A 22,338-nucleotide genomic window follows, 5' to 3' on the forward strand; every position below is an offset into this window, starting at 1 on the left:
AAAGATGGGCTGGACATGTTCCCAGGCTCTGGGAAATCCTCTATTCTCCCACTCACTGATTAGGATGTCAATTTCGTACTCTACTCCAAGGTCGCCTGGAGTCTCTTGCTCACCACTTAGCCACCTCTACCTTCCTCAACTGCTAGTAATGGTGTCAACCAACAGAGGGAATCCTGGGCAGCATGGAATGTGGGTGTGGCCGCCATTCTTGTATCCCATTGGTCAGAAAGAACCATGAAAGAATGGGGGTGTCAAATGTTTACAAACAAGAACACACTAAAGCTACCAACACAACTATGTTTATTGCAGCATTATTTACCAAAGCTAAGATATGGAACCAGCCCAGATGCCCCTCAGTAGATGAATGGATCAAGAAAATGTGGTATAGATACACAATGGAATTCTATGTCTCCATCAGAAAGAATGACATTGCCCCATTTGTTCGGAAATGGAAAGACTTGGAAAAAATTATATTAAGTGAAGTAAGCCAGGCCCAAAGAAACGTAGGTCCCATGGTTTCCCTTATATTTGCAATATCTAGTATATGTATGAGTCAAGCGGAAAAGGTCAGATAAAGTGAAGTTAGGAAAATGAACCCTTAGATATGTATTTTAATTTTTTTCTTTCATGCATTTGTTTCTAACTCATTTATAAGATTATCTCTTTGTTGCTTTGTATGTCCCTCCCCCACAGTATAACCCCTGCTTTCACTATATTTGATGTCAGTATAACTTGTAGAGGAGATGGGGAAAAGCAAGTCGTTTAAGGATACAGGTGGACCTGTTGCAACAATGAGAAGTACAAGTTGTCATGTCGAAAACGAGCTTTACAACGTTGGTGCGGGGGGTGGGGTGGGATGGGGGGGAAGGCGAGGTGATTAGGTGGAGGGGTTGGGGGGAGGCTGGGAAGGGATGTGAAGGGTAAACAAAGGAGGAGGCTGCAATGCTTGATAAGAAATGTATGCATTATCCTGCCCATGTAATTGTAACCCCTCTGTACAGTGTGTCCACAAAAAAATAAAATAAAATAAGATAAAAATAAAAAAAAAAGAATGGGGGTGTGACCAGAATACTGTGATGCAGGCAAAATGGGCGGAGTCAAGATGAGAGCAGCCGCTTTCCCAGGAAAGTCTGTCTAATCCAGATGGGGACAAGAAGGTGACCTGCTTTAGCTGGATGGCTGCACAGATTGTTCTGTATGTCTGTTTGTTGCCAGTCCTGGACCTTAAACTCAGGATCTGGGCACAGTCTGTGAGCTGCTTTTGCTCAAGGCTAGCCCTCAACCTCTGGAGCCACACGGCTCTACTTCTGGCTTTGTTGGCACTGATGTTGGACAGGGGTCTCAAGGACTTTCCTGCCTAGGGTGACTTTGACCATCATCCTCCTATCACAGACTTGTAAGTATTAAGGAGGACTGCTGAGAGCCATTGGTGCCTGCCTAATCATTGCTGATGTTCTTGGACAGACCTGTGAGTTCCCTATCCTGCAGATTGAATGGTGGAAGCTGGAGCCCACAGTTTGAATCCTGTTCCTGCCACCTCCAAATGACAGGAGATCCTAAGAAACTCATTCCTATCCATATGAATACCAATGGAATGTGATATATGTCATGAATGAATGGGCAGTTCTTGAACGATTCTAGGATAAAATTATACACAATTATATCCTAGGACTCTGATCGATTTTAAGTAACACTTCATGAAGCATTTAAACAATCATATACATTAAATGGAGGCATAATGAAATATCTAAGAATTGGGTGTCACATAGAATGAAGGTGCCATTTTTTCTGCCAGGACTGGGATTGGAATTCATGGTCTGGGTAACTCTGTTGCATGGGCATGGGTATTGTCCCTGTGCTCTTCAACTCAAGGCGAGCACTCTACCGCTTGAGTCATAGCACTACTTCCGTGTTTCTAGTGGTTTACTGGAGATAAGATTCTCACGGACTTTCCCGCCAGGGCTGGCTTTGAACTGCGATCCTCAGATCTCAGCCTCTTGTGTAGCTTGGATTACAGTTGTGAACCACCGGCGCCCGCCTCTGTCACTTTTACTCTGTGCATATTTTTCCCACTTGCAAGGTTTGGAGATCTAGGATCCTAGTATCTGCTGTGGCTCCAGTGGCTGCACCCCAGCGTAGGATGATGGAAGCTGAGGCAGAGTTGCCATGACCTGAGTTTAAGACCTTGTTTCTCAAAATAAATAAATAAATAAAAAATAGCTCCCTGGCTTGCAATTCACGCTGTTTTTTTCTACCAGGCTTTGGATTTGAACTCAGGGTCTGAGTAACTCTGTAGCACTGTGGAAGTTCACCATGCTTGAAGACAAGAAAGTCGGGCCTGGTCCCTAGGCCTGAATTCAAGCCCCAGCCCTGGAAAACATACTATTTATATTCATTATAAAGATAGAATTTGTATTTACCTATAGATGTTCAGTCCATATCCTGTTTGTTGTAGTTATTGATTGTATTTTTGTTTTATTCAACTATTTACCGTTTATTGACTGTGAAGATATGCATTCCATTTATTATACTGATGACATCCCATCACATAGTATCTCAATTTGTAGATGTGTTCTCCATCATGTCTGACACCCAGGACTCTCAGAGAAAAGGAAAACAGGTGTCACACTTGGCTTATTATTCCACAATCCAGTTGTTTGCAGTGCTGGGATCTGAACTCAGGACCTAGCAGACCCAATTCAACACAGCATCCTCTAGCCAAGGAAGCTGCCAGGCAGTTCCCAGACCCTGAGATTGAGCCACAGGGGTGGACAAAATAGCCATACATGGATAGGCAGGTGGCAGTATACCAACAAATATATATTTGTATAGAATTCCAGAGACATCTACTTAAGATTCAATGACATCAACTACATTCCTACCAACTCTTAGGTATTTATTATGCTGCCATTGAAGGAATAGTATTGTTTTCATGCTTAATTACCCATTCATTAAGATCAATCAGCATCCTAGGATCATTGCGTCCCATTTTAGATTAGACGATGCCCACAGAAACTTATTCAATCATGAGTTTCCAAATATTCCATCGTTATTCCCGTGCATAGGAACAAGTCTCTTGGGAAGTCTCCCCACTGGTAGGTGTCAGGACCAGGATTCAATATCAGGGCCTTCGCTAACATATGGGCCTGTGGCTTCCGCAATAGCCCGCTAGCCTTGGCCAATGCAAAGTGAAGTAAATTTGTAGCCTTGTCATTCAGGCCCAGATTGGTCACCATGCAAAGGAATAAAATGTAAAAAATCCATTCTGCGGCTATTTTTCAGTGAGTGTTTTTATTTTCTCCTGCAAGGCTTCAGGGCCTAGGATCACAGGGTCGGCTATGCGCCCATGGCAGCCCACCAGCCTAAAGTGATCGAAGCTGAGGCAGAGTTGCCATGAACTGAGTTCAAATCGCTTGGGTGGCAAAAAAATAAAATAAAATAAAAAATAATAAACATCCGAGCTCAGAATTCACATCATTTTCTCTGCCACAGCTGGGATTCCAACTCAGACCTGGATAACACTATAGCACAGTGGGTGAAGGGGAAGCTCACCCTCCTTGAAGACTACAAGGTCAGGTCTGCTTCCAGGGCCTGAATTGAAACTCCCACACTGGCAAAAATCATATGCCCACCTAATTCAAACATAGGATCTCTATTTACATACATGTGTGTAATGCATCATGCATTCAATGTAGTTATTCTTTTTATTTATGTCTTAGTAAGGGATGCATTTTGTATTTTATTGATTATTATGACAGTTATAACTGTGCTGGCAGGGATGAGAACTAATTCCCATGTCTATAGCATTGCTTAAGCCTTCTCCATCCTAGCTGAGACCCAGAATTTTCACAGGGCAGGAAAACAAGTGGACATATTGGATTCTCACATCTGCATTCCTCTTTTGGAAGTGTTGGGGTTGGAACTTAGAGCTTAGCAAACCCAATAGGAGAAAGGGTCAAGGTGAGGACACCATGCTGAGAGCTAATAAGGAACTAAGCTCTTCCCAGGACCTGAGATCGAGCCCCAGGAGTGGGAGAGGGAAAGCACAATACTCATCCATTCATAAGCTGAAGGTAGTCAGCATATTTGTATACAGTAGGAGAGATGGTGACCTGTGATGGAATCCAATATACTCCATGACTACCGATTCTTGGATCTTTCCAGATGCCTCCATTTCATGACTGTGATGATTATGGTCAAGCTTTATCAACTCTTCATTGAAAATAATCGATACACAATGAATCTTGCCTATCATTTCCTGCCACGCCTACTCCGGTGGAGTCTGCTTAGCATGGCAAACCTGCTTTTAGATCTGAGAATGGGGCTTTAAAGAGGCCTACCTCCTGGAAAGGCTGCCAAGCCCCTGGGAAAGATGTGTTCCTGTTTTACTTTTCCTCACTGTATAGGAGCGCCTATTAATCTTTTACTGTTCCTGCTGCTTGTTCTACTTACTCATGTTCTACGTTCCCTTATTCAAGGCTCTTTTGTTGACGACTCCAACATCCGATGAGTGTCCTGAGGATATGACTAACTCACCAGAGTTAAGTGCTACCCTGAAAGCCCCTCTTATGGAGGCTAGTAGACAAGTCATAAGTAAATATAAAAGTATTGGGGGTTTCATGATGTCACTTCAGCAGAAGGAATTGTAAGAAATTTACAAGAAGCTGTAGGCACGGCTAGAGCAGAAAGAGTGTATGGCTATTGGAGACGTCCCTTTAATCCTGAAGCATATACAATAGACTCATATAGATATCCTGTGGATAAGAAAGATGTAGAGGGATATGTGGACCAAAAACTAAATAAGATTCCTAAAAAGTCGGTAGATGGAAGGTGGCAATGGCTTATCAAAGGAAAATGATGGGATCCTCCATTATCTAGAGGACCCCAGAGACTTCCCCCAGATCCATAGCCTTTTACAGTTGTGTATGATAAGGATGGCAATCATTGGGAGAACTACTTAGGAGAAAGAACTTCCTATTACTCTCTTCCATTTACTCAGAGACTTGCTAGATCTAGGCCTCTTTGGTACTTACTATCAAAGAAGGAATAAGAAAGATCTTATGAGCCAGTTAAGGCCTCTATGGAGAAGAGTAAACGATTATGTGAACGGGTTACAGAAAAGACACTGTGAGCTTAAATTTGATATATGGCCAGATTTAACTAAGTATACTAAATATCATGATTTGGGCCACAAATTGGGGACCCTCTAAAGAATGGCAAAGAAGCAAAATTGCTTAAAAAAGATTTGAATCATATAAAGTACAAAACTAAACAAAAGTAACTATGAAGTACTAGAGTTCATGCCTTTCTGTTCAGCCCTTGCCCATATGCTCTGGTTAATGGTTAATAGGTGATAAACATTGAAACCAATTGTATTTCTTAAAAATAGAGGTAAAGCCAAAAACAAGTGCCTATCGTCATAGTTCGTCATCCAAAAAACAAGATCAGGTGACCAGCTGGTGACCGATCACCCAAGAATGAAGCCTTACAACAAGATTGTGTAACCTTTTGCCCTTTCTCATGGAGACTTTTGCTATAAAAGCTTGTTATCCTCTGCAATAAATCCCACTCAGCACTCACTCCTCTTGTGTGTGAGTTGTCTGCCATCTCCCCACCTATTCCAGTTATCTCCACTTGGTGTCCTCAGTTGTCCGACAGAGCTGGTCCGTGGCAATTTCCTAAGTTCATCCTGCAGAAAGTACTCATTCAAAGATGAGAATTCAACGACCCTTCCAAGTGCCAGAAACGAGTATATCAGGATCTTCCGCCATTCCCTCAATGGAGGGGGAATGACCTGGATTCGACCTTGAGGTCTCCGATACCCCGTTGCCCTTAGGCTTCCCCGAGAGCCAGCAGACCTTCAGTCACTCCAGGTCAACTTCACTCTGCAGGCCGCTGAGTTCGGACCCAGCATGGTCACCATGCAAAGGAAAATGAACATAAAAGGGCCAGGTGGAACTTCCTGCCACTTTTTTTTTCCCTAGCAGCTTTTTTTTTTTTCCTGCAAGCCCTGGGGTCCTAGAATCTGATGATGGGTTGTAGATCCAGAGGCTGCAGCCTAGGATGATTGGAACTGAAGTAGAGTTGCCACGACTTGAGTTCAAGCTCTGAGTCTGTTAAAAAATATTATGAAGGAAGCACCCTAGCTCCGAATTCGCCCCATTTTACTGCCAGAGCTCGGGTTTGAACTCAAGTCTGGGTAACTCTGTTGCACTGTGGGGGAAGGGGAAGATCACCATCCTTGAAGACTACAAGTTCAGGCCTGCTCCCAGTGCCTGAATTGAAGCCCCAACTCTGGCAAAAATCATATGCCCACCTATTTTACACATAGGATCTCTATTTACATACATGTGTGGAATGTGTCATGCTTTCAGTGTAGTTATTTATTTTATTGTGTGTCTTAGTCAGAGATGCATTTTGTATTTTATTGAGTATGATGACAGATATAAAGGTGCTGACATGCATGACAACCTATTCCCATGTCTATAGAGTTGCCTGTGCCTTGTCCATCCTAGATGAGACCCAGGACTTTCACAGGACAGGAAAGCAAGTGAACTGTTATACTGCTCACATCAGGATTCATGTTTTGGCAGTGTTGTAATTTGAACTCAGAACCTAGCAGGCCCAATTGGCGAAAGGGTCAAGGTGAGGACACTGGCCTGTGAGCAACTGAGGAGCTAGACTATTCCCAGAACCTGACATTGAGCACCAGGGAGGGCCAGTATAGGCATAAATTCATAATTTAAACATAGGACCTCTATTGATATACATGTGTGGACAGCATCTTGCATTTGGTGCACTTCTCCTTAACTTGTGTCTAATTCATGGAGGTATTGTGTATTTTACTGAGTATGGTGACAGGTATAACTGTGCTGTCTTGGATGACAACCTGTTCCCATGGTTATAGAGTTGCCTATATAGCATGCTCCATTCCTAGCTGAGAAGCAGGACTTTCACAGCACAGGAAAAGAGGAGGATCACTTGGCTTCTCACATCAGTATTCATCTTTTAACAGTACTGGGATTTGAACTCAAGGCTTAACAAACCCAAGTGGTGAATGGGTCATGGTGAGTATACCAGCCTGTGAGCCAATAGAGTGTTAGTTCTGTCCTGGGACCTGAGATTGAGCCCTGGTGGGGCCATTATTGATATAAATTCATAATTTACACAGATGATCTCTATTTACTTACATGTGTGGAATGCATCATGCATTCAGTGTAGTTATTCTTTCTATTTTGTGTCTTAATCAGGGATGCATTTTGTATTTTATTGCATATGATGACAGATATAACTGTGCTGACATGGATGGCAATCTATTCCAATGAGTATAGAGTTGCCTATATAGCATACTGTGTCCTACCTGAGACCCAGGACTTCACAGCACAGGAAAACAGGTGCAACAATGGGCTTCTGAAAGAAGCATTCATGTTTTGGCAGAGTTGGGATTTGAACTCAAAGCCTAGCAGGCCCAATTGGTGAAAATGTTAAGGGAAGGACACTGGTCTGTGAGCAACTGAGGAGCTAGGCCGTTCCCAGGACCTGACATCGAGCCCTAGGGAGGGCCAGGATAGGCATAAATTCATAATTGAAACAGGATCTGTATTGACATATTTGTGTAGACAGCATCTTGCGTTCGGTGCACTTCTCCTTAACTTGTGTCAAATTCATGGAGGTATTGTGTATTTTACTGAGTATGGTGACAGATATAATGTGCTGACATGGATGGCAACCTGTTCTCATGGTTATAGAGTGGCCTATACATTCATTCTCCATCCTAGCTGAGACCCAGGACTTCCACATGAGAGGAAAACAGATGCAACGACTGGCTTCTGACAACAGGATGAAACTTTTGTCAGTGCTGGGATTTGAACTCAAATCTGGGTAACCCCATTGCAATGTGGGGGAAGGGGAAGCTCACCATCCTTGAAGACTAGAATGTCAGACCTGGTCCAAGGCCTGATTTGAAGCCCCAGAACTGGACAAAATAACAAGCCCAACTCTTTCAAACATATCTCTACTTCCATACTGGGGTGGTATGCATCTTGCATTCATTGTAGATTTTTTTTTTATTTTGAGTCTTATTCATGGATGTATTGTGTATTTTATTGAGTCTGGTAACAGGGATATCTGTGCTGCCCTGGATGCCAACTGATTCCCATGAGTAGAGAGTTGCCTATATAGCATTCTCCATCCTAGCTGAGACCCAGGACTTTCACAGCACAGGAAAACAGGCAACGATGGGCTTCTCACATCAGGATGAATCTTTTGGTAGGGTTGGGATTTGAACTCAAGGCCTAGCAGGCCCAAGTGGTGGATGGGTCAAGATGAGCACACCAGCCTGTGAGCCACTAAGTTGATATGCCCTTCCTGGGACCTGAGATTGAGCCCCAGTGGGGGCCTTAATAGTCATCAATTCATAATTAAAACAGAGGATCTCTATTTCCATACATGGGTGGGCAGCATCTTGGGTTCGGTGTAGTCATTGTTTTTACATGGTGTCTTATTCACGACGTATTCTGTATTTTACTGAGTATAGGATGACAGATACAACTGTGGTGACCTGGATGACAACCTATTCCCATGAGTATAGAGTTGCCTATGCATTCTCCATCCTAGCTGAGACCCAGAACTTGCACAGCACAGAAGAACAGGTGCAATGACTGTTTTCTCACATCAGGGTGAATTTTTGGCAGTGCTGGGATTCGAACTTGGGGTCTAGGAGGCCCAACTGCCCAATGGGTCCATGTGAGCACACCAGCCTGTGAACAACTAAGAAGCTGGGCCTTTCCCAGGAACTGAGATCTAGCCCTAGGGAGGCCACAATAATCGTCAATGCATCATTGAAACATGGGATGTCTATTCACATCCGTGTGTGGACTGCCTCCTGCAATGAGTGTAGTTATCCTCTCTATTTTGTGTGCTATGCATGGATGTATTTAGTATGTTCTTGAGTATATGATGACAGGTATAACTGGGCTGACATGGATGACAACCTATTCCTATGGCTATAGGGTGGCCCATGCATTCTCCATCCTAGCTGAGACCAAGGACTCCCACAAGAAAAATAAATAGGTGTAAACACTGTCTTGTCACATTAGGATGAATCTTTTGGTACTGCTAGGATCAGAAATTAGGGCCTAGTAGGCCCAATAGGTGATTGGGTCCACGTAAGCACACCAGCTTGTGAGCCACTAAGGAGCTAGGCCAGTCTTAGGACTTGAGATCGAGCCCCAGGGCAGAGGTCCTGGGGAGCACAATAGTCATCCATTTATAAGCTCAAGATATTATGCAAATAAGTACATATTTGTACAGTGTAGGAAAGATGGCGAACTGTGATGAAATCCAATCTACCCTGTGACTACCAATGGTTAGATCTTCCACTATGCCTCTATTTCATGACTGTGATGATTATGTTCATGCTTCATCAACTCTTCATGAACAATAATCTATACCCCATGAGTCTTGCCTACCATTTCCTGCTTGCATCCTGCAGGAACTACTCATTCAACCACATTCCATGACTCTTCCTAGGTCCGGAAACAAGTATTTCAGGATCTCCCGCCATTCCCTCAATGTAGGGGGGCTGTCCAGGATTTGAAATTGGGGTGTCTGTTGCCTGGTCAGCCTGGGGCTCCTCTGATATCCAGCAGGCCTTCAGCCATGCCAAGTCACCTTCAATCTGCAAGCCATCAGGTTCAGACCCAGCAAGGTCACCATGCAAAGGAAAATAAACAAAAAAGCATCAGGTGGAACTTCCTGCCACTTTTTTCTTCTCATGTCCATTTTGTTTGTTTGTTTGTTTTTTTCCTGCAAGCCCTGGGGTCCTAGGATCCAAGGATGGGCTGTGGGTCCAGAGGCTGCATCCTAGGATGATCAGAGCTGAGACAGAATTGCCACAACTTGAGTTCAAGCCCTGGGTATGGAAAAAAATTAAAAATTAAAAAATTATGAATGAAGCACCCTCGCTCAGAATTTGCGCCATTTTACTGCCAGAGCTGGGTTTTGAATTCAGGTCTGAGTAACTCTGTTGCGCTGTGAAGGAGGGGGCAGCTCACCATCCTTGAAGACTACAAGGTCAGGCCTGCTCCCAGTGCCAGAATTTGAAGCCCCAACACTGGCAAAAATCATATGCCCACTTACTTTACACATAGGATCTCTATTTACATACATGTGTGGAATGCATCATGATTTCTGTGTAGTTATTCATTTTATTCTATCTTAGTCAGGAAAGCATTTGCATTTCATTGAGTATGATAACAGATTTAACTTTGCTAACATGGATGACAACCTATTCCCATGTCTATAGAGTTTCCTATGCCTTGTCCATCCTAGATGAGACCCAGGATTTTCACAGGACAGGAAAACAGGTGGACTGATGTACTGCTCACATCAGGATTGATGTTTTGACAGTGTTGTGATTTGAACTCAGATCCTAACAGGCCAAATTGGTGTAAGGCTCAAGGTGAGGACACTGGCCTGTGAGCAACTGAGGAGCTAGACCATTCCCAGAACCTGACATTAAGCACCAGGGAGGGCCAGGATAGTCATAAATTCATAATTTATACATGGGATCTCTATTGATATACATGTGTGGACAGCATCTTGCATTCGGTGTACTTCTCCTTAACTTGTGTCTAATTCATGGAGGTATTGTGTATTTTACTGAGTATGCTGACAGCTACAACTGTGCTGACATGGATGTCAACCTGTTCCCATGGTGGTTGAATTGCCTATATAGCATGCTCCATCCTAGCTGAGTCCCAGGACTTTCATAGAACAGAAAAAGTGGAGGATTGATTGGATTCGGACATCAGTATTCATCTTTTGGCAGTGCTGGGATTTTAACTCAATATCTAACAGGCCCAAATGGTGAATGGGTCATGGTGAGTACACCTGCCCGTGAGCCACTAGGGGGTTAGGTTGTTCCTGGGATCTGAGATTGAGCCCTGCTGGGGGTCATTATTGATATAAATTCATAATTTACACAGATGATCTCTATTTACATACATGTGTGGCATGCATCATGGGTTCAGTGTAGTTATTTTATTGTGTGGCATAGTCAGCGATGTATTTTGTATTTTATTGGGTATGATTACAGATATAACTATGCTGACATGGCTGGCAACCATGAGTACAGAGTTCCCTATATAGCATACTCCATCATAGGTGAGACCCAGGACTTTCACAGCACAGGAAAACAGGCAACGATGGGCTTCTCACATCAGGATGAATCTTTTGGTAGGGTTGGGATTTGAACTCAAGGCCTAGCAGGCCCAAGTGGTGGATGGGTCAAGATGAGCACACCAGCCTGTGAGCCACTAAGTTGATATGCCCTTCCTGGGACCTGAGATTGAGCCCCAGTGGGGGCCTTAATAGTTATCAATTCATAATTAAAACAGAGGATCTCTATTTCCATACATGGGTGGGCAGCATCTTGGGTTCGGTGTAGTCATTGTTTTTACATGGTGTCTTATTCATGACGTATTCTGTATTTTACTGAGTATAGGATGACAGATACAACTGTGGTGACCTGGATGACAACCTATTCCCATGAGTATAGAGTTGCCTATGCATTCTCCATCCTAGCTGAGACCCAGAACTTGCACAGCACAGAAGAACAGGTGCAATGACTGTTTTCTCACATCAGGGTGAATTTTTGGCAGTGCTGGGATTCGAACTTGGGGTCTAGGAGGCCCAACTGCCCAATGGGTCCATGTGAGCACACCAGCCTGTGAACAACTAAGGAGCTGGGCCTTTCCCAGGAACTGAGATCTAGCCCTAGGGAGGCCACAATAATCGTCAATGCATCATTGAAACATGGGATGTCTATTCACATCCGTGTGTGGACTGCCTCCTGCATTGAGGTTAGTTATCCTCTCTATTTTGTGTGCTATGCATGGATGTATTTAGTATGTTCTTGAGTATATGATGACAGGTATAACTGGGCTGGCATGGATGACAACCTATTCCTATGGCCACAGGGTTGCCCATGTATTCTCCATCTTAGAGGAGACCCAGGACTCACACAGGAAAGGAAAACAGGGCAATGATTGGCTTCAGACATCAGGATGAATCTTTTGGCACTGCTGGTATCTGAACTTGGTGCCTTGCAGGCCCAATAGGCAAATGGTTCCACCTGAGCACACCAGCCTGTGAGCCACTAAGGAGCTAGGCCATTCCCAGGACCTGAGATCGAGGCCTGGAGTGAGGGGGGCACAATCTTCATCCACTTATAAGCTGAAGGTAGTATGCAAATAAGTACATATTTGTATAGAGTAGAGAGATGGCGACCTGTGATGGAATCCAATTTACCCTGTGACTACCAATTCTCAGATCTTCCCCAATGCCTCCATTTCATGACTGTGATGATTATGGTCATGCTTCATCTACTCTTCATTAAAAAAAATGGATACCCCATGAGTCTCTCCTATCATTTCCTACTCGCATCTTGCAGGAACTACTCATTCAAGGATGAGATGATCACATTTCACACTTCCTAGGTCCGGAAACGAGTATTTCAGGATCTTCCACCATTCCCACAATGTAGGGGGTTTGACCGGGATTCCAACCCGTGGCCTCCGTTGCACGGTTGGCTGTGACTTCCCCGATAGCCAGCAGGCCTTCAGCCATGCCAGGTCACCTTCACTCTGTAGGCCACCGGGTTCAGACCAACATGGTCACTATGCAAAGGAAAATAAATTTAAAAGCATGAGGTGGAAATTCTGGCTACTTTTTTCCCCTTCTGGCCATTTTTTCTTTCCTGCAAGCCCTGGGGTCCTAGGATCCGAGGATGGGCTGTGGGTCCAGAGGCTGCAGCCTAGGATGATTGCAGCAAAGGCAGTGTTGCCTCGACTTGAGTTCAAGGCCCAGGTTTGGCAAAAAAAATTAATAATAATAAAAATAAATAAATAAATAATTATGAATGAAGCACTGTCGCTCAGAATTCATGCCATTTTACTGCCAGAGCTGGGATTTGAATTCAGGTCTGGGTAACTCTGTTGCACTGTGGGGGAAGGGGAAGATCACCATCCTTGAATACTACAAGGTCAGACCTGCTCTCAGGGCCTGAACTGAAGCCCCAACACTAGCAAAAATCATATGCCCACCTATTTCACACATGGGATCTCTATTTACATACATGTGTGGAATGCCTCATGCTTTCAGTGTGTGTCTTGGTCAAGGATGCATTTTGTATTTTATTGAGTATGATGACAGATATAATTATACTGACATGGATGGCAACCAATTCCCATGTCCATGGAGTTGCTTATGCTTTCTCCATCCTAGCTGAGACCTAGGACTTTCACAGGACAGGAAAGCAGGTGGATCGATGGGCTTCCCATATCATGATTCATGTTTCCGTACTGTTGTGATTTGAACTCAGAACCCAGCAGACCAATTGGCAAAAGGGTCAAAGAGAGAACATGGGCCTGTGAGCAACTGAGGAGGTAGGCCATTCCCAGGACCTGGCATCGAGCCCCAGAGAGGGCCAGGATAGGCATAGATTCATCCTTGAAACACAGGATCTGTATTGACATATATGTGTGGACAGCATCTTGCATTCAGTGCACTCCTTCTTATTTTGTGTCTAATTCATGGAGGTATTGTGTATTTTACTGAGTATGGTGACAGATATAACTGTGCTGACATGGATGATGACCTGTTCCCATGGTTAAAGGGTTGTCTATGCATACATTCTCCATCCTAGCTGAGACCCAGGACTTCCACATGAGAGGAAAACAGGTGCAACGACTGGCTTCTGACATCAGGATGAAAGTTTTGTCAGTGCTGTCATTTGAACTCAGGTCTGGTTAACTCCATTGCACTGTGGGGGAAGGGGAAGCTCACCATCCTTGAAGACTAGAATGTCAGGCCTTGTCCAGGGCCTGATTTGAAGCCCCAGCACTGGACAAAATAACAAGCTCATCTCTTTTAAACATAAGATCTTTATTTACATACAGTTGTGGTATGCATCTTCCATTCAGTGTAGTTTTTTTTTTTTGAGTCCTATTCATGGATATATTGTGTATTTTATTGAGTATTGTGACAGGTATATCTGTGCTGCCATGGATGACAACCTATTCCCATGGCTATATAGCATTCTCCATCCTCACTTAGGTGCAGGACTTTCACAGGACAGGAAAACTTCTCACATCAGGATGAATCTTTTGGCAGTACTGGGATTTGAACTCAGGGCCTAGCAGGCAAAATTGATGAATGGGTCAAGGTGAGCATATCAGCCTGTGAGCCACTAAGGTGCTAGGCCGTTTCCAGAACTTGAGCTTGAGCCCCGGAGTGGGGCTGGTGCACGATATTCATCCATTCATATGCTGAAACTTCTGTGCTAATAAATACCTATTTGTACAGAGTAGGAGATGTGGCGAACTGTGTTGGAATCTTATCTACCATGTGAGTACCAATTCTTGGATCTTTCCCAATGCCTCAATTTCCTGAATGTAAGTATTATTGTCACACTTCATGAAGTCTTAATTAAAAATAATCATTGTGCCAAAGATCTTGCATATCATTTCCTATGAGAATTATGCATTGACTTCTCATCTCCTCCCTAGACCTAAATTCAAGCACCAGCCCGAAAAACGTAACATTTATAGACATTTTAAATATATGATTTATACTTACATCTATATATTCAGTCTATATCATGTTTGTTGGAGTGATTCATTATATTTCATTATTGATAGATCGATTTAGCATTTATTTTATGGACTGTGAGTGCACCTATAACATTTATTATATTTATTCCAATCTATTCCATAGCATGTAGCTTTGCAGATATATTATGTACATCATACCTGACACCCAGTACTTGCACAGAAAAGGAAAACAGGTGTCACACATGGAATATTACACCAGGAAGAAACTTTTGGCAATGATGGGACCTAGACTAAGGGTGAGTGTCATCATGGCAGCCGCTAGCCAGTTCAACTGCCAAGTGGATCCCAGTATCTGGGATTAAGCCCCAGGTTTGGCCAAAATAGCAATAACTCTCTATGCAGATGATGGTATATAAATAAATATAAATTTAGATATTTAGATACTGTCAGAAATGTCTATCTGATATTCAATGATATATACTACATTCCTACAGATTCTCAGGTCTTTAGTGAGGACCCTATTTAATCGATAGTAGTCTTTTAATGCAAAATAAACTATGAATTTTAATCAATCTGTGTCCTGTGATTATTGGGTCTAATTTCATGCTAGACTGATTCATGAACTACTCATCCAACCATGACATTGATCACATTCCTCTGGTGTTCCTAGGGACAGGCAATAATTTTGTAGGCTCTCCAGCCCTTTGTAAGTGGCATAACCAGGATTCAAACTCAGGGCCTAGGTGTCCAGGTTGGCCTATGGCTTCGCTGACAGCCTGACAGCCTTCAGCAATGCCAGGTGAACTACAGGTTGCAGCCGTGTCACTTGGACACGGGAATGGTCACAATGAAAGGAAGGGAAACCTGAGAAACTACTGACCATCTGCAGTTCACAGTTTTTTTTTTCAATGCCATTTTCATTTTGATTTCCTGTCAGGCCCGGAGGCCTAGGATCCCAGGATGGGCTGTGGGTCCAGAGGTTGCACCATCCCAGCCTAGGGTGATGTTAGCTGAGGCAGAGTTTCCACGACCTGAGTTCAAGCCCTGTGATTGGCAAATAAATAAATAAATAAATAAATGAGTGAATGAATAAATAAATAAATAAACCTAAAAATAGTAAAAGGACTAATGAAGCTCCCTGGCATGGAATTTGTGCCCCCCCTTTTTTTTCTGTTAGGCCTGAGATTTGAACTCAGAGTCTGAGTTAATCTGGAGCACTGTGGGGAAAGGGGAAGTTTACCCTCCTAGAAGATAAGAAATTCAGGACAGTTCTCTAGGCCTGAATTCTAGCCCCAATCCTGGAGAACATAACATTTATAGTAATTTTTAGTATATGATTTATACTAACATCCATATGTTCAGTCCATATCGTGTTTGTTGAAGTGTTTAATTATATTTTAGTATTTATTTATGTATTTACCAATTATTTTATTGATCCTGAGTACACCTATAATATTTATTACATTTATTCCAATCTATTCTGTAGCACGTAGCTTTGCAGACATACTATATACATCATACCTGACACCCAGCATTTGCACAGAAAAGGAAAACAGGTGTCACACTTGGAATCTTACTGCAAAATGAAATTTTTGGCAATGCTGGGACCTGAACTGAGGGCCAACGAGGCTCAATTCATGAATGGGTCAGGGTCAGCACAGCAGCCTCCAGACCATTCAGCTGCCAAGTGGATCCCAGGACCTGGGATGGAGACATAGGTTTGGCCAAAACAGCAATACCTTTCTATGCAGACAGTGGTATACAGATAAATATATATTTAGGTATTTAGATACTGTCGAGAGCCCTGCAGGGAGTCTATCTGCATGATAAGCTTGAATATCTCGCTGGAACATCTCTCAAGGCTATTTACAGAATCTGGTCTTTGCATCCTGCCCCAAACAAAGACCAGGTAGCTGCTATTGACCACCTTTTCACATTGCCCTAAGCAAGCATCCTGCAGCTGCTATGCCCAATGAAAAAGCTTCCTTATTCTAAGCATATAAATACCCCTGTGTGAAAAATAAAATTTGGCAGCTTGATCAGAATCCTTGTCTTGCTGTCCTTCTTCGTGTCTCTTGTCCCTTCATTCCTTCTCGCTTAGGTTCACTGCCCTCGTTGAAGTCCTGCGGGTCAGGACAACTGGCGCCCAACGTGGGGCTTGAGCCTCTGACTAAGGAAGGAACGCCGTCCTCCGGGAAAACTTGGCCAAGTACAGTCCGAGATCGAGAGATCGCCTCAACAGACCCCACCGAGAGACAGATCCAGGAGGAGAGTGGGGACGGCGCAAGGTGAATGACCCACCATGGGACAAGCAATGTCGTCACATGATCTATTTCTGTCAGACCTCAGGGAGGCCTTCAAGACATGGGGAACGCGGGTTAAGAAAAAGGATTTAGAATTATTTTTCTCATTCATAGAGGACTTGTAGGAATCATAGATGCAAAAAGATGGCAAAGAGTAGGAGATTGTTTAAAAGATTATTATGAAAACTTTGGTCCGGAAAAGGTTGCTGTTACCGCCTTTTCCTACTGGAATTTGATTAATGAAGTTTTAAAATGTTCTCTGTTTGATAGTGGAATTTTAAAACTTATAAAAATGGGAGAGGAGGTTCTCCAACAGGCCTCTCCGCCCCCCGCGGCTTGCCCATTGGTTGTATTAGATCTTGAAACTCCTTCTCAAAAGGTAGATGAATATTATTATCCTGTACCCCAGACTGCCCATTCCCCTCAGAATAATTGAAATCCTGAGGAAGAGGCCACCCTGGAAGAGGAGGCGGCCCAATATCATCAGCCTGATTGGCCCCCCTTACTCAGTCACCCCCTACCTCAGTCTAAACCCTCTATCTCAAATATTCCGCATTCCTCCTATGCACCCCCTCCCTTTTGTGACCCAGCCTTTCAAGGGCCCACTGCCCCTCCAGATCCAGATGTTTTTTCTCCCCCCCCCTTTACCTAACCTGGCACCTTTACGCGAGACTCTTCAACATAGGCGAGAACACCTTCAACTTTTAAAAGAACTGCGGTCCCTTGATTATGAACTCCGCACACTGGCCTTGGCCGATACGCCAAAACAGCCTGATAAAATTAAGGTTAGAGCAGGCCATCAATCAGTTCTTGCCTTTCCAGTAACTCGGAGCCAGACAGATAGGACCTCAGAGGGTGAGGAGGACGAATCAGAAGAGGAGGAAAAAGAGGATGAGGAACAGGATACTGGGGATGAAGAGGAACAACCCACCCAGGGAAAAGGCCAACAAGAGTATAAGAGGCTTAGCCTCCGGTATGGCCCGACTGCCCCTTATACGTTAGCCTTATTAGAAAACCAAAGTGCGCGCTGGCTCACCCCTAATGATTGGAAGTTTCTGGCCCGCGCCACCCTTAGTGGGGGTGATTTTGTTTTCTGGAATGCGGACTTTAAGGAACAATGTAGAGAGACCGCACAAAAAAATTTGGCTAAAACATCTTCAGAAACCTGGACCTATACTAAACTTTTGGTTAATGCGCCCTTTGATACCAATGCTAAACAGGCGTGCTTTCCTACCGGACTTTTGGCACAAATTCAAAACGCTGGCCTTTATGCTTGGAAGCGTCTCCCTCAAAAGGGATCGGCTACTACTTCCCTGGCAAAGGTTAGACAGGGGCCAGAGGAACCCTACAGTGACTTTGTCTCACGGCTTAACTTTGCAGAAAGGCTTCTTGGGCCTAGTGAAAATGAAAGTGCCTTTGTTAAACATCTTGCCTTTGAAAATGCTAACCCGGCATGTCAAGATGTCCTCCTGCCACATAAAAACAAGGGTGACCTCTCTGAGTTTGTCTTCGTGCTGGAGTAGGGACTGCTCACATCATAGGCACTGCTTTTACCAAGGCATTTCAAAGTTCAGTCCCGGGCTTGCTTGCTTACTTGCTTTAATTGTAAACAACCTGGTCACTTTGCACATGAATGTCCCTTCAGCAAACAAAGACAGGGGGCAATTCCCTCCCAAGCTACAGGTAGACCACTCCCTGCCACTCTTTGTCTTTGTCAAGAACAAGCAGCCCCAAGGTTGCTGCCAGAATGCTTGAAAACAGGTTAATGGCTTACCACAACCCAGGGGAAACCTTCCCCCTGAGGATGATTCCTTTTCTCTTGCAGATGCAGCTAGAACTCCAGACATGGACCATCCTGTTTGAATTTATTAAATAACAGATTAATCTCTTGGCTTCTAAGCCATCGCCTTGATGTGGCAGACCATGGCATTGAGATCTAGGATTTACCCCAGGCTTTTAATTAGTGTTTTGCCATGAGCTTGTTCCAGTGGGAAACAGCCCGCCTTCTTTTTCTTATTTAGAAAACTCTCCTTATTCATAACTCCTGACCATTCAACGGGCAAGACCTATTGCCATAAGGGATAGGTTCACCCCTCCTCCTGTAGGCCCCTCCGCTTGGGGGAGGATGCACCTATGGGAGGAAGAAAAAATGCTCAAATCAAGGGTGCAGGTAAGACTGCAGAGGGATGGATCCGTGAGATCCCAAAACCCAAGACCCCTGAGTGGCAAGCTCTGGTGCATGACAGTTGGCATGCATACCCACAAGCCGTCTCCTCAAAAAACAAGCCAAGGCCTGTAAAATTCCCCTCCCTGAGTGAGGATGCTCGCTTGGGAGCGGAGAAAAACCCTGGCCCCTTAGAGGAACAGAGCCTCTGTCACTCCCTCAAAAAGAGCACCAACAATTGATGGTCAATTTTCTAAATAAGAAAGGGGGAGATGTCGAGAGCCCTGCAGGGAGTCTATCTGCATGATAAGCTTGACTATCTCGCTGGAACATCTCTTAAGGCTATTTACAGAATCTGGTCTTTGCATCCTGCCCCAAACAAAGACCAGGTAGCTGCTATTGACCACCTTTTCACATTGCCCTAAGCAAGCATCCTGCAGCTGCTATGCCCAATGAAAAAGCTTCCTTATTCTAAGCATATAAATACCCCTGTGTGAAAAATAAAATTTGGCAGCTTGATCAGAATCCTTGTCTTGCTGTCCTTCTTCGTGTCTCTTGTCCCTTCATTCCTTCTCGCTTAGGTTCACCACCCTCGTTGAAGTCCTGCGGGTCGGGACAGATACTGCCAGTGATGTCTATCTGGTATTAAATGACATATACTGTGTTCTTACGGATTCTCAGTCTTTAGTGAGGACTCCATTTAATGAATAGTATTCTTTTAATGCATAATAACTATGAATTAAAATCAATTTGTGTCCTGTGATTATTAGGTCTAATTTTATGCTAGACTTATAGATGAACTACTCATCCAGCCATAACATTGATCACATACCTCTGGTGTTCCTAGGGACAGACAATAGTTTCTTAGGCTCTCCAGACCTTTATACTGGCATGACCGGGATTCAAACTCAGGGCCTAGGTGTCCAGGTTGGCCTATGACTTCGCTACCAGCCTGCCAGCCTTCAGCAATGCTAGGTGACCTACAGGTTGCAGCCTTGTCATTTGGGCCCAGAATGGTCACAATGCAAGTAAGGAAAATCAAGAAACCACCATCCATCCACAGTTTGTAATTTTTTTTCAGTGCCATTTTCATTTTGTTTTCCTGTCAGTCCCCGAGGCCTGGGATCCCAGGATGGGCTATGGGTCCAGAGACTCCACCTTCCCAGCCTACGGTGATATTAGCTGAGGCAGAGTTGCCACGACCTGAGTTCAATCCCCGTGCTTGGCAATAAATAAATAAATAAATAAATAAATAAATAAATAAATAAATAAATAAATAAATAAATAAATAAATAAATAAATAAATAAATAAAATAATTTAAAAATATTAAAAATAGTTGGGCACCAAAGGCTCATGCCTGTAACCTTAGCTACTCAGGAGGCTGACATATGAAAATCGCGGTTCAAAGCCATTCGGAGCAGGAAAGTCCTTGAGACTCTTATCTCCACTAAACCACTAGAAAACGGGAAGTAGCAAAGTAGCACTGTGGTTCAAGTGGTAGAGTGCTCTCCTTGAGCTGAAGAGCCCAAGGACAGCTCCCAAGGCCAGAGTTCAAGTCCCATGAACAATATATAATGTATATACATACATACATACATATATATGTATATATATATATGTATATGTATACATATATAAAACTAATGAAGCCCCCTGGCTTGGAATTCATGCCTTTTTTTTTTTCTGTCATGCCTGGGAATTAAACTCGGAGCCTGGGTAACTCTAATGCACTGTTGGGGACAGAGAAACTTACCTGCTTTGAAGACAAGGCCTGTTCCCTAGGCCTGAATTCAATCCCCAGCCGTGTTAAAGTAATATTCATCCACATTTCAAATAATGATTAATATCTACATGTGTTTATTGCATATTGCATTGAGTGTATTTATTTTACTTTTTGTATTATTCATTCATTCATTATTTTTATTGACTATTATTATACTTATGTATTAAATTGATTACATCTTCTGAGAACTATACAGATTTACATATGCATTATATATCTTACTTCAGACGCAGGACATTCACAGAAATTCTATAGTAGATCATCCCATGCATAGAAAAACAGAATGAATACACCAACCAAAGTCTAATTTATCCCTAGGTACCCCAGTGGCTCACATCTGTAATCCCAGCTACTCAGAGGTGAGAAGTGGAAGATTAAGTTTTAAAGCTAATCCAAGCAGAAAAGCCTGAGAGATATCGTGTCCAAATAAATTGCCAAAAACCAGGCTACAGGGATGGCTGAATTGGTAGAAAATCAGCTATGAAAAACCAAGCCAAGAAAGAGCAAGCTGAGTTCAAATGCAGGGAAAGGGGGTTTGGGGCATAAAGGGGAGAAAACTCCTCCAAAAACAGAGAACAATCAACAGTACACAAATCCCACCTAATTTAGGGTACCAACCAAAGTGAAAAAAAAATCAACTTGTGCAGTTGAATAACTTTACATGAGCACATATGTTCTTAGGTACACTTCAAAGCTATGTTTTTAGTAATATATATGTATTTGTTAATAATGTATATATTATGTGTATATATATATATATATATAAATAATGTGTATATGTATGTGAATAAACTAAGAAACCAGCCAATGAATAAATACTTCTGAATTAGTGTCTTAATCATGGCATTATAAATTATTTGTACTAAAATTATATTCCAAGTTTCCTTCTTCAGAATCAATCTTTAAGACGTTTGTTCATGTGCTAGGCGTTGGAGGCCCATCCCTATTATCCTAGTTATTCAGGAGGCAGAGATCTGAGGATGGTGGTTCAAGGCCTGATCTGGCAGGAAAGGCTGTGAAACCCTTATCTCCATTAAACCACTAGAAAACTGGAAGTGGCGCTATGGCTCAAGCGGTAGAGTGCACTCCTTGATCTGAAGAGCACAGGAATAATGCCCAAGCCGAAGAAAGAAGTTTGTTCATACAAACTTCTAACATTCGAAGGTTAAGAAACTTTTCTTCCAGGGTCTTATGCTCTTTAGGCAACTACTCCACTGCTGGGCTACATCAAAGTCCCAATGTTTTTGTTTTTCATTTTACAATCCAGTTTATTCCCAAAATGCTTACAGGTACCTACTCTCTTCACAGAAATGAGATTTTATTCACAAACCCAACCTTTTGTGGTATGACACCCCTAGTGTATTTCATGGTAGGCACTGAGGAAAACTCACACAACACAATTGCAGACAGTTTATAATTACAGAAATAACTTTAAATAGAAACAACAATTGCCAGGTGCTGATGACTCAGGC

General features: G+C 43.2%; 1 pseudogene; it reads right to left on the reverse strand.

Moving 5' to 3' along the window:
- Positions 1-12,630, reverse strand: part of LOC138804038 (tubulin beta-2A chain-like) — a 52,191-nt pseudogene extending 39,561 nt beyond the window's left edge.
- Between the last annotated feature and the right edge of the window lie 9,708 nt (positions 12,631-22,338).

Source organism: Dipodomys merriami, unplaced genomic scaffold (genome assembly GCF_024711535.1).
Source record: "Dipodomys merriami isolate MVZ:Mamm:240054 unplaced genomic scaffold, mDipMer1.0.p SCAF_353, whole genome shotgun sequence".
In the NCBI taxonomy this organism is placed as follows: domain Eukaryota; kingdom Metazoa; phylum Chordata; class Mammalia; order Rodentia; family Heteromyidae; genus Dipodomys; species Dipodomys merriami.